Source organism: Zingiber officinale, chromosome 9A, assembly GCF_018446385.1.
Source record: "Zingiber officinale cultivar Zhangliang chromosome 9A, Zo_v1.1, whole genome shotgun sequence".
Taxonomy (NCBI): Eukaryota; Viridiplantae; Streptophyta; class Magnoliopsida; order Zingiberales; family Zingiberaceae; genus Zingiber; species Zingiber officinale.
In genome coordinates, this window is record NC_056002.1 from 97,992,877 (window position 1) to 98,002,398 (window position 9,522).

Sequence of the window (9,522 nt, forward strand, 5' to 3'; positions counted from 1 at the left end):
ATTACAACCCAAATAAAGGTAAAAATGAGTCCAAATTGAGCCAACATATCCATACTACATAGATATGAGACTTAAATACTAATTTAGCTCATCTAAGGCTCGAATTAGGTTGATTAAGCCGGATGACTTGCTCTTGGTCAAACCTTCTTCAATAGTAGCTTTGGCCTTCACATCTTCAATTAGCACATTAAGTGCTTCCTTCATCTTTTTAGCCCTAGCCCTTGTAATTGGTCCTCCATTAATGCATAATGGATCATCATTAATATCTGGAGTGGATTGAGCATGACCCATATCACTAGCTTGTTGCACAACTTGTTCTCTTTCATTTATTCCATCATTCCCCCTCTCCTCAAAAGGATTCGTCCTCGAATCTTGATCACCTACATCAAAAGGAGAAAGATCAGAAACATTAAATGTAGCACTCACATTATACTCACCTGGTAAGTCAAGCTTGTATGCATTATCATTGATTCGAGCACTGACTTGAAATGGACCATCTCCTCGTGGATGCAACTTAGTACGACGTTTAGCTGGAAATCTTTCCTTCCTCATATGAACCCAAGCCCAATCTCTGGGTTCAAAGATCACTTTCTTTCGTCCCTTGTTGGCTTGCGCAGCATATTGTTCTGTCCTCTTTTCAATTTGCAATCGAACTTTCTCATGCAGTTGCCTCACAAACTCAGCTTTTCTGGTACCATCTAAACTGGCACGCTCAGAGATAGGCAAAGGCGATAAATCTAAAGGAGTTAAAGGTTTGAACCCATATACCACTTCAAAAGGAGAAAAATTAGTAGTAGAATGCATAGATCTATTATAAGCAAATTCAACATGTGGTAAACAATCTTCCCAACCTTTTAAATTCTTTTGAATGATAGCTCTCAACAAAGTAGATAAAGTTCGATTTACTACCTCAGTTTGTCCATCTGTTTGTGGATGACAAGTTGTGGAAAACAAAAGCTTTGTTCCTAACTTTTCTCACAATGTCTTCCAAAAGTAGCTTAGAAACTTTGCATCACGATATGAAACTATGCTCCTCGGTACTCCATGAAGTCACACGATCTCCCTAAAAAATAGATCAGCAATATGGTTAGCATCATCTGTTTCCTACAAGGAATAAAATGAGACATTTTAGAAAATCTGTCCACAACCACAAAAATAGAATCCATACCTCGTTTAGACCTTGGTAGTCCTAAAACAAAATCCATGGAAATATCAACCCAAGGTTCACTAGGAATTGGTAAAGGTGTATACAGTCTATGAGGTAAAGATCTAGATTTCGCTTGCCTACATATAATACACTTCTCACAAAATTTAACTACATCCCGTTTCATTTGTGGCCAAAAGAAATGCTCTACCAACACTTCTAGAGTTTTTTTAACTCCAAAATGTCCCATTAGTCCCCCACCATGAGATTCTTGGATTAATAATTCCCTTAATGAACAATTAGGCACACACAACCTATTCACTCTAAAAAGAAACCCCCCATGTCTATAAAACTTCCCAAATGCAGTATGTTCACAAACTTCAAACACATTTCCAAAGTCAGAATCATTAGAATATAAATCTTTAATGTATTCAAATCCTAACAATTTAGTGTTTAAAGTAGAGATCAAGGTATACCTTCGAGACAAAGCATCAGCAACAATGTTTTCCATACCTTGTTTATACTTGATCACATAAGGGAATGATTCAATGAATTCTACCCATTTTGCATGACGTCTATTCAACTTACTTTGGCTCTTCAAATGCTTCAACGATTCATGATCAGTGTGAATAACAAACTCTTTGGGCCACAAGTAATGCTGCCAAGTCTCTAAAGCCCTCACCAATGCATACATCTCCTTGTCATAAGTTGGATAGTTCAAAGCTGTTCCGCTAAGTTTCTCACTAAAATAAGCAAGGGGTCGACCTTCTTGTATTAGCACAGCTCCAATACCTATTCCTGAAGCATCACACTCAATTTCAAAAGTTTTAGCAAAGTTAGGTAATGCAAGTAATGGTGCTGAACTTAGCTTCTCCTTAAGTAAGTTGAAAGCTGAAACTTGTTCACTATCCCAACGAAACCCAACATTCTTTTTAACAACTTCAGTCAAGGGTGCAGCTATAGAACTAAAATTTTTAACAAACCTTCTGTAGAAACTTGCCAACCCATGAAAGCTACGTACCTCAGTTATCGTTTTTGGTGTTGGCCATTCACGTATTGCCTTAACCTTTTCTTCATCAACCGCTATTCCTTTAGCACTAACAATATAACCAAGAAACTCTATCTGATTAGTGCAAAAAGAACATTTTTGAAGGTTAGCATACAATTTTTCATTTCTCAAAACAAGTAGAACTTTTTGTAAATGATTAAGATGTTCATCTAAATTTTTACTATAAATCAAAATGTCATCAAAATATACTACAACAAAGTTCCCAATATAAGCACGTAAAATATGGTTCATTAATCTCATGAAAGTACTAGGTGCGTTAGTTAGGCCAAATGGCATGACTAACCATTCATACAAACCGTACCTAGTCTTAAAAGTAGTTTTCCATTCATCTCCCTCACGCATGCGAATTTGATGATAGCCAGACTTCAAATCAATTTTAGAGAAAATGCAAGAACCATGTAGTTCATCTAGCATATCATCTAATCTAGGAATAGGATGACGATACTTTACCGTAATTTTGTTGATAGCCCTACAATCAACGCACATTCTCCATGTTCCATCCTTCTTAGGCACAAGCAAAACAGGAACTGAACAAGGACTCAAACTTTCTCGGACGTACCCTTTTCTCATCAATTCTTCAAATTGCTTTTGAAGCTCCTTCATCTCCATAGGATTGCTCCTATAGGCTGGTCGATTAGGGATAGCTGCTCCTGGGATGAAGTCAATTTGGTGCTCTATTCCCCTAAGTGGTGGCAAACCATCAGGAACTTCTTCAGGAAAGACATCATCAAATTCCTACAAAAGATATTTAACAACACTAGGCAAAGAAGGGTTAAGATTGTTAGTGTTGAAATAAGCCTCCTTATACAAAAGTATAATCATCGGCTGTTGAGAATAAAAAGCTCTCTTAACCTCTCTTTCTTTTGCATAAAAGCTCCCTTTTTTACTCTCTAGATTTTTTGTTTCTTTTTCATTCCTCTCATCCTCACTTTTTCTTTTCTCACACTCCTTTTCTTTTCCATTTTTTTTTCTCTCACAATCTTTTCTTTTTTCACTCTCATTTTTTATCCTCAATTGATCTTCATATACTTGCTTAGGAGTTAATGGTACAAGAGTTACAAGTTTACCATGCATCTTAAAAGAATATTTATTTGTGAACCCATCGTGTATGACCCTCCTATCAAATTTCCATGGTCTACCTAAAAGCAAATGACTTGCATGCTTTGGTACTACATCACAAAGAACATCATCATGATACCTACCAATGGATAATGAAACCAATACTTGCTTAGTGACCTTAACCTCCCCGCAATCATTCAACCATTGTAGTTTATAAGGTCTAGGATGTTTAGTGGTAGGTAAGCATAATTTCTCAACCAAGATAGTACTAGCAACATTAGTGCAACTTCCTCCATCTATAATCATACTACATACCTTGTCTTTGATGTGACAACGGGTATGAAATATGTTGTCTCATTGTTCTTTATCTTTTTCCTTCACTTGCACATTTAGAGCATGCCTAGTGACAAGGGCTTCACCTTCAACGACATACTCTTCTACATCACTTTCCATCAATGGTGGCAAGGCATTATCATCTTCAGACTCACTCTCAGTTTCAATATCACCATTTTCTTTCAAAAGCATACTTCTTTTGTTTGGACATTGTGAAGCGATATGTCCTCTTCCCAAACACTTAAAGCATTTAATATCTCTATTTCTTGAAGATTGGATAGGTTCTTTACCTTTAACCAATGGAGAATTAGCATCTTTATTCTTCAAAAACTCGGTCTTACTCTTTGATGCAACTTTATCATCTCTTTTGTTCCAACTAGATTTCTAAGTGGATGAATTAGAACTTTGACCATGTTTGATTGAACCCTTCCTTTTGAGTTGCCTTTCAACTTTCATGGACATATGCACCATATCTTCAAGCTCCACATAATGTTGCAACTCTACTATATTTGCAATTTCTGAATTCAAACCTTGTAAAAATCTTGCCATGGTTGCTTCTCGGTCCTCCTCCACATTGGCTCGAATCATGGCAATCTCCATCTCTTTGTGGTATTCCTCCACGGTCTTGGATCCTTGGGTTAGACTTTGTAGTCGTTGGTACAAATCTCGATAGTAATGTGATGGAATGAACCTCTTCCTCATAATTGATTTCATCTCTTCCCAAGTGCCAACAGGTCTCTCGTTGTTTCTTCTCCTGCTTAGAATAACTTGATCCCACCAAATAATAGCATAATCAATAAATTCGACAACAGCAAGTTTTACCTTTTTCTCTTCAGAGTAGTTGTGACAATCAAATACTAATTCCACTTTCTTTTCCCACTCCAAATATGCGTCTGGATCACTTTTGCCTTGAAAAGAAGGAATCTTCAATTTGATATTTCCCAAGTTTCTATCAACATAATCAGTCATCCTTCCCCTTCTACCACCAATTCTGATGCCACCAGATCTGCCACTAGAAACTTTATCATCAATGTCCTCAGAAATACCATCATCATCATCATTGTTGTCTTCACGGTTATATTGCCTTGAAATTCGTGTGGGAACTCTACCAGCTTGGCTATTTTGCAATTTAGTAATTACAGCATCTTGTCTCTCCAATCTGTCGAGGATTTGATTGAATCTGATTTCCATGCGTTCCAAGTGTTGTCTCAAGGCACGTTGTTCAAGTGTTTCTCTAGGTCTTGCTTCTTCTCCACTTGTCGCCATTAATGCAATATGTTGTCACTCAATCACTCAACTCGCTAATGTTAGCTCTTTAAGGAACTTAGAATTGTGGCAATTCCTTGTAAACGATCGTTGACTGATTGAAAATCCCAAAGGTATAGGATAAAAGAAAGGAAATGATAGAAGAATGCAAATTGCAGAATTGAAAAATTAAATTAAGTTCAGAAAGGAAATTTGCTAGAATTGAATCTAGGCAAAACTTATGCGAATGCGGGACTAAGAGATAAAGATATTTGAAATAAGAACTGAAAAGGATCTTGCCAGAACTTAATTTAGGCAGGTGTAGAATTAAATCTAGGCAAAACTTTAAAAGAAATGCGGAATAGGAAAGTGCAAGTATATTAGGCAAAACATTAAAGGAAATGCGGAATAGGAAAGTGCAAGTATATTAGGCAAAACTTTAAAGAAATTGCGGAATTGGAAGGTACAAATATACTAGGCAAATTATTAAAGAAAAATGCGGAATTGGAAAGTGTAAATATAATAGGCAAAACTTTAAAAGAAATGCAGAATTGGAAAGTACTAGTATAGAAATAACAATTCCCTACACTCAACTTTTTTTTTATTTTTTTTCCGATTTTTTCGATTTTTTTTTTTTGTCGAAAAATATTATTTTTTTTGAATTTCGGCGTTTTTTTTTACAATTTTTTTTCTAAATGTCAACTCTTTTTTTTTTACCGAAAATAATTTGCTAGCACCAAGACGAATAAAACTCACTAGGATTGAGATGATAATGATAAGCAGATAATTTTGAACAAATTGACAAAGTTTCAAGCACAAAGAGAAAAGGATAACAAAATCGATTTAGAAAAACTTGGCTCTGATACCAAATGATGTGAACCCAACGAGAGAGATATCTCAAGAACCCACAACGAATTGAAAACAGAAAGAAGGTCTAAGTCGATAAGATGGATGAAAAGAAACCTCGACCCAATGCTTAGAAAAGCACGAACCTTGGTATAGAAGATGGAAGACGCCACAACCTTGGGATTGAGGTTGATAAGTCTTCGAACGTCACAAGGAGATGCCTTGATAAGTTCAAGTTTAATGAAGAACCAACAAGCGAGAGCCTCACCGTATTTTAGATTGAAAAATATATCAAAGATACATGTGTGGCCGTCACCCCCTTTATTTATAGTTATAAGGTGACCAAAAAATCCTAAAAGGCCAAAAGAAAGCCCATTTAGTAAAGGCCCATATAGACTACTTAGCCATTTTAAGCATATGGCATTATTACAACCCAAATAAAGGTAAAAATGAGTCCAAATTGAGCCAACATATCCATACTACATAGATATGAGACTTAAATATTAATTTAGCTCATCTAAGGCTCGAATTAGGTTGACTAAGCCGGATGACTTGCTCTTGGTCAAACCTTCTTCAATAGTAGCTTTGGCCTTCACATCTTCAATTAGCACATTAAGTGCTTCCTTCATCTTTTTAGCCCTAGCCCTTGTAATTGGTCCTCCATTAATGCATAATGGATCATCATTAATATCTGGAGTGGATTGAGCATGACCCATATCACTAGCTTGTTGCACAACTTGTTCTCTTTCATTTATTCCATCAGCGGTGCTGCTAGATGCTCTTACCATGATTCGTTGGGTGTTAATCAGAATTAGTTCTAACATCCTATAATTAAGGAGTTAATCATAGGATGGGGATATTAAGGGTATGCTCGAATAAAAGACAAGTATAGTTCTGAATCACAAAGAGTTGTGAACCCACCGCTAGCTGTATCCCTGAACCATTGAGGGTCACACAAGTATTGGTTTCTCTATTTCCCATTGAGAAAGTCAAAGTCAAGTAGTTGAATTTGGCGAATAAAGTTTAATGTGATCAAACAGTGTATTGACAAATAAAGTTTGATATGATCAAATGTTAGATTGAGTTTCAATCAATAGAAAACAAGGAGAGTGGAAGAGTTCCACATAAACTCTATAAATTAGATTTATATTATTGTAATAGTGAGCAAATGCATTTGCTGTGTCAACGATATTGGATCGTTGATATGATTACAATGAACTTATATTATTGGGTTCTTGAAAAGTTTTAAAAATCCAATAGGTAAAGATGGAAGAATTATTGGGCTTTAAAAGTTTAAGCCTAAAAGAAAATGCAATAAATTAAATATTGCATCATGAAATAAAAAAAAAATAGTTTTTCATTTCAATGTGATGAGACCAAGGAATGAAAAGAAAATAAAAGAAATTAATTTTTCTTTTACTTATCCTCCATTTTCCTCCACTTTCTCCACTCCTCCACTCATCCACGTTTTCCATTTTCTCCTCTCCCTCCACATTTTTTTTCTTCCTTCTCTTGTTGACATTTTCACTTGAGAGTTAGGTGGTGGGTCTCAAATGAATACGGCAGCAACAATTTTGAAAAAGTGAGAAGAGGTTGCTTCTTCTGTGGAGTGTCTTCGGTAGAGAGCTTATTCTTGAAAAATTCGGACAGAATTTTTCTTCTTTCTCCTTGGAGTTTTGGAAGTCATATCCTATATTCTCCTTGAGAGTTTTCAGCAGCCACTTCCAGAGAAGAAGATAGAGATCTTCTTCACTCTCTTCCATCGAAAAGTTCAGTCTCCTTGTTTATTACTTCTCCTCTTCGAGAAACATTGCCGGTGCCCACCTTCTTGCAAAACTTTATAAGCCGTAGCTCTTTGTTGAGAGCTATTAGATAACCCTTTGTGAAGGATAAGTGGGCAATCCCTTCCTCATCTTCAAGGAAGTCGTTTTGATCGTCGCGACGAAAAATGACACTTGATCTCTAGTGCGATCAAGTGTTGGAAAGAGGACTCCGATCGTGGACCGAATTAGACGAAGGAAGTACGAGCTCATGACAACAATGAGAAGCTATTTCACTACAACCCGAATAGTTTGAGTCATACCAAAACACAGGCTATTTAGAAGGTATATTTATACTTGTACTATGATTCATATGTATGTTAATGCATGTTAATAGTTTTATTTATGTTATGCTTAAATGATCTAATATGTTTATTTTAGATAATTTAGCATGTATAAATAAAATGATTAAATTAGTATTATATGAATCAATTACATGATAGTGTATCTTTGTTATGTTTTTAGGATCTTACTTATACGGTTAGATTGTTATGCATATTAAGATAAAGATCATGTTTATATTTGGTTTAAAAATCATACGAATACTCCTTTAATTTAATTGTTAAATCATAAATAAAATTTTAAATTTCCGTTGTGCATAGGAGTGTAGAAACACAATCACCGAATTTCGAATTCGATTCCAACAGTGGTATCAGAGCTAGGTTATCACTGTTTATCGTATGGACTTTAAAACAAAAGTAAATATGTTCGTGTTAATTAGTTTGACCACGTAAAATATTTGGTGGCATATTATATGAAACATGATTTTACCTATAATAATTGGTTTACCAAAATTGATTATAGATAAATTGATTTATCAATTTAGTTGATATTCTTGTGGTCAAATTGAAATAATTAATAAGAAGCATAAGTTGATCAATTAATTAATTGTTAATTAATTGATATAAAATATTTGATATTATGCATACGATGCAAGAAAGATGATCAAATGGGTCTCACTGATTACTTATCCTTAAAATATGATATATTTGATATATAGTATTAGATATATGTATGTATGTTATTTCATAATATAGTTGCTTGAATCTGGCAAACATACATAAAATATATTATATCTTCTGAGTGATGATATAAATATTTAAATTGAAATCCCTCATTTTGAATACGATTCAAAATTTATATCAAACCATAAAGGGAAAAATAAAAGAGTATATTTTTCACTGCTTTCTATCAACGGTGGTTGCATGATGAAAGTTACCCGCGGTCAGTGTCTGGCTCATATTATTGGGGAGGCCTGAACGCTGGAAAGTTGTGTCTTCCACGGACATAAATGATGTGGATTGGGTGGAACTCCCATAACTTCGGCTCATATCATTAAGGGAACGCTTGGCGACCATCCATTACAATCTAACAATGATGGGTAGGCTTGACACGCAAAGATAATCGGTGTCATATTATTGGGCCCTTATCAAACATAAGGTGAATTACATAGAGGTTGCATATGTTGTAATTGAGTTCTACCCTTTGGGAATTATGATCGGTTGATATCATTCAGGGATCACAATTAGCTAATTGGGCTCTATGTACTCACTAAGGAAATATAACTTCTTGTTTCCATTAGAGGGTGATGGAAATGTCAAAAATAGTTGGAGGTAATTCAAAATATAAAAGACCACATATTTTGTCTTATGAATTATTTAAAATAATCAGTAATATTAATTATCTATTTTATTTCAGTATATTTTTGATATGGCATCTCGGAATCCACTATCTATGATACTTGATCAAAATAAATTAACTAGACATAACTATTTTGACTAGCTAAGAAATTTAAAGATTGTTCTAGCATCTGAAAAGATTGCATATACATTAGATAAGGCACTTCCAAAAGAGGCTCCTATTAATGCCACCCCTGATGAGTTGGAAAAGCTTGAAAAATGGTCGGACCATAATCTTCAGGCAAGATGTTATATGTTGGCTTCAATGTCAAATGAACTGCAAAGACGGTTTAAGGAGACTGTGGATGCTAAAGATATTCACATACA

The 9,522-nt window shown here is 35.0% G+C and overlaps 1 pseudogene; it reads right to left on the reverse strand.

Moving 5' to 3' along the window:
* Positions 1–447: 447 nt before the first annotated feature.
* LOC122019361 lies at positions 448–8,874 on the reverse strand (annotated as a pseudogene).
* Positions 8,875–9,522: the final 648 nt, after the last annotated feature.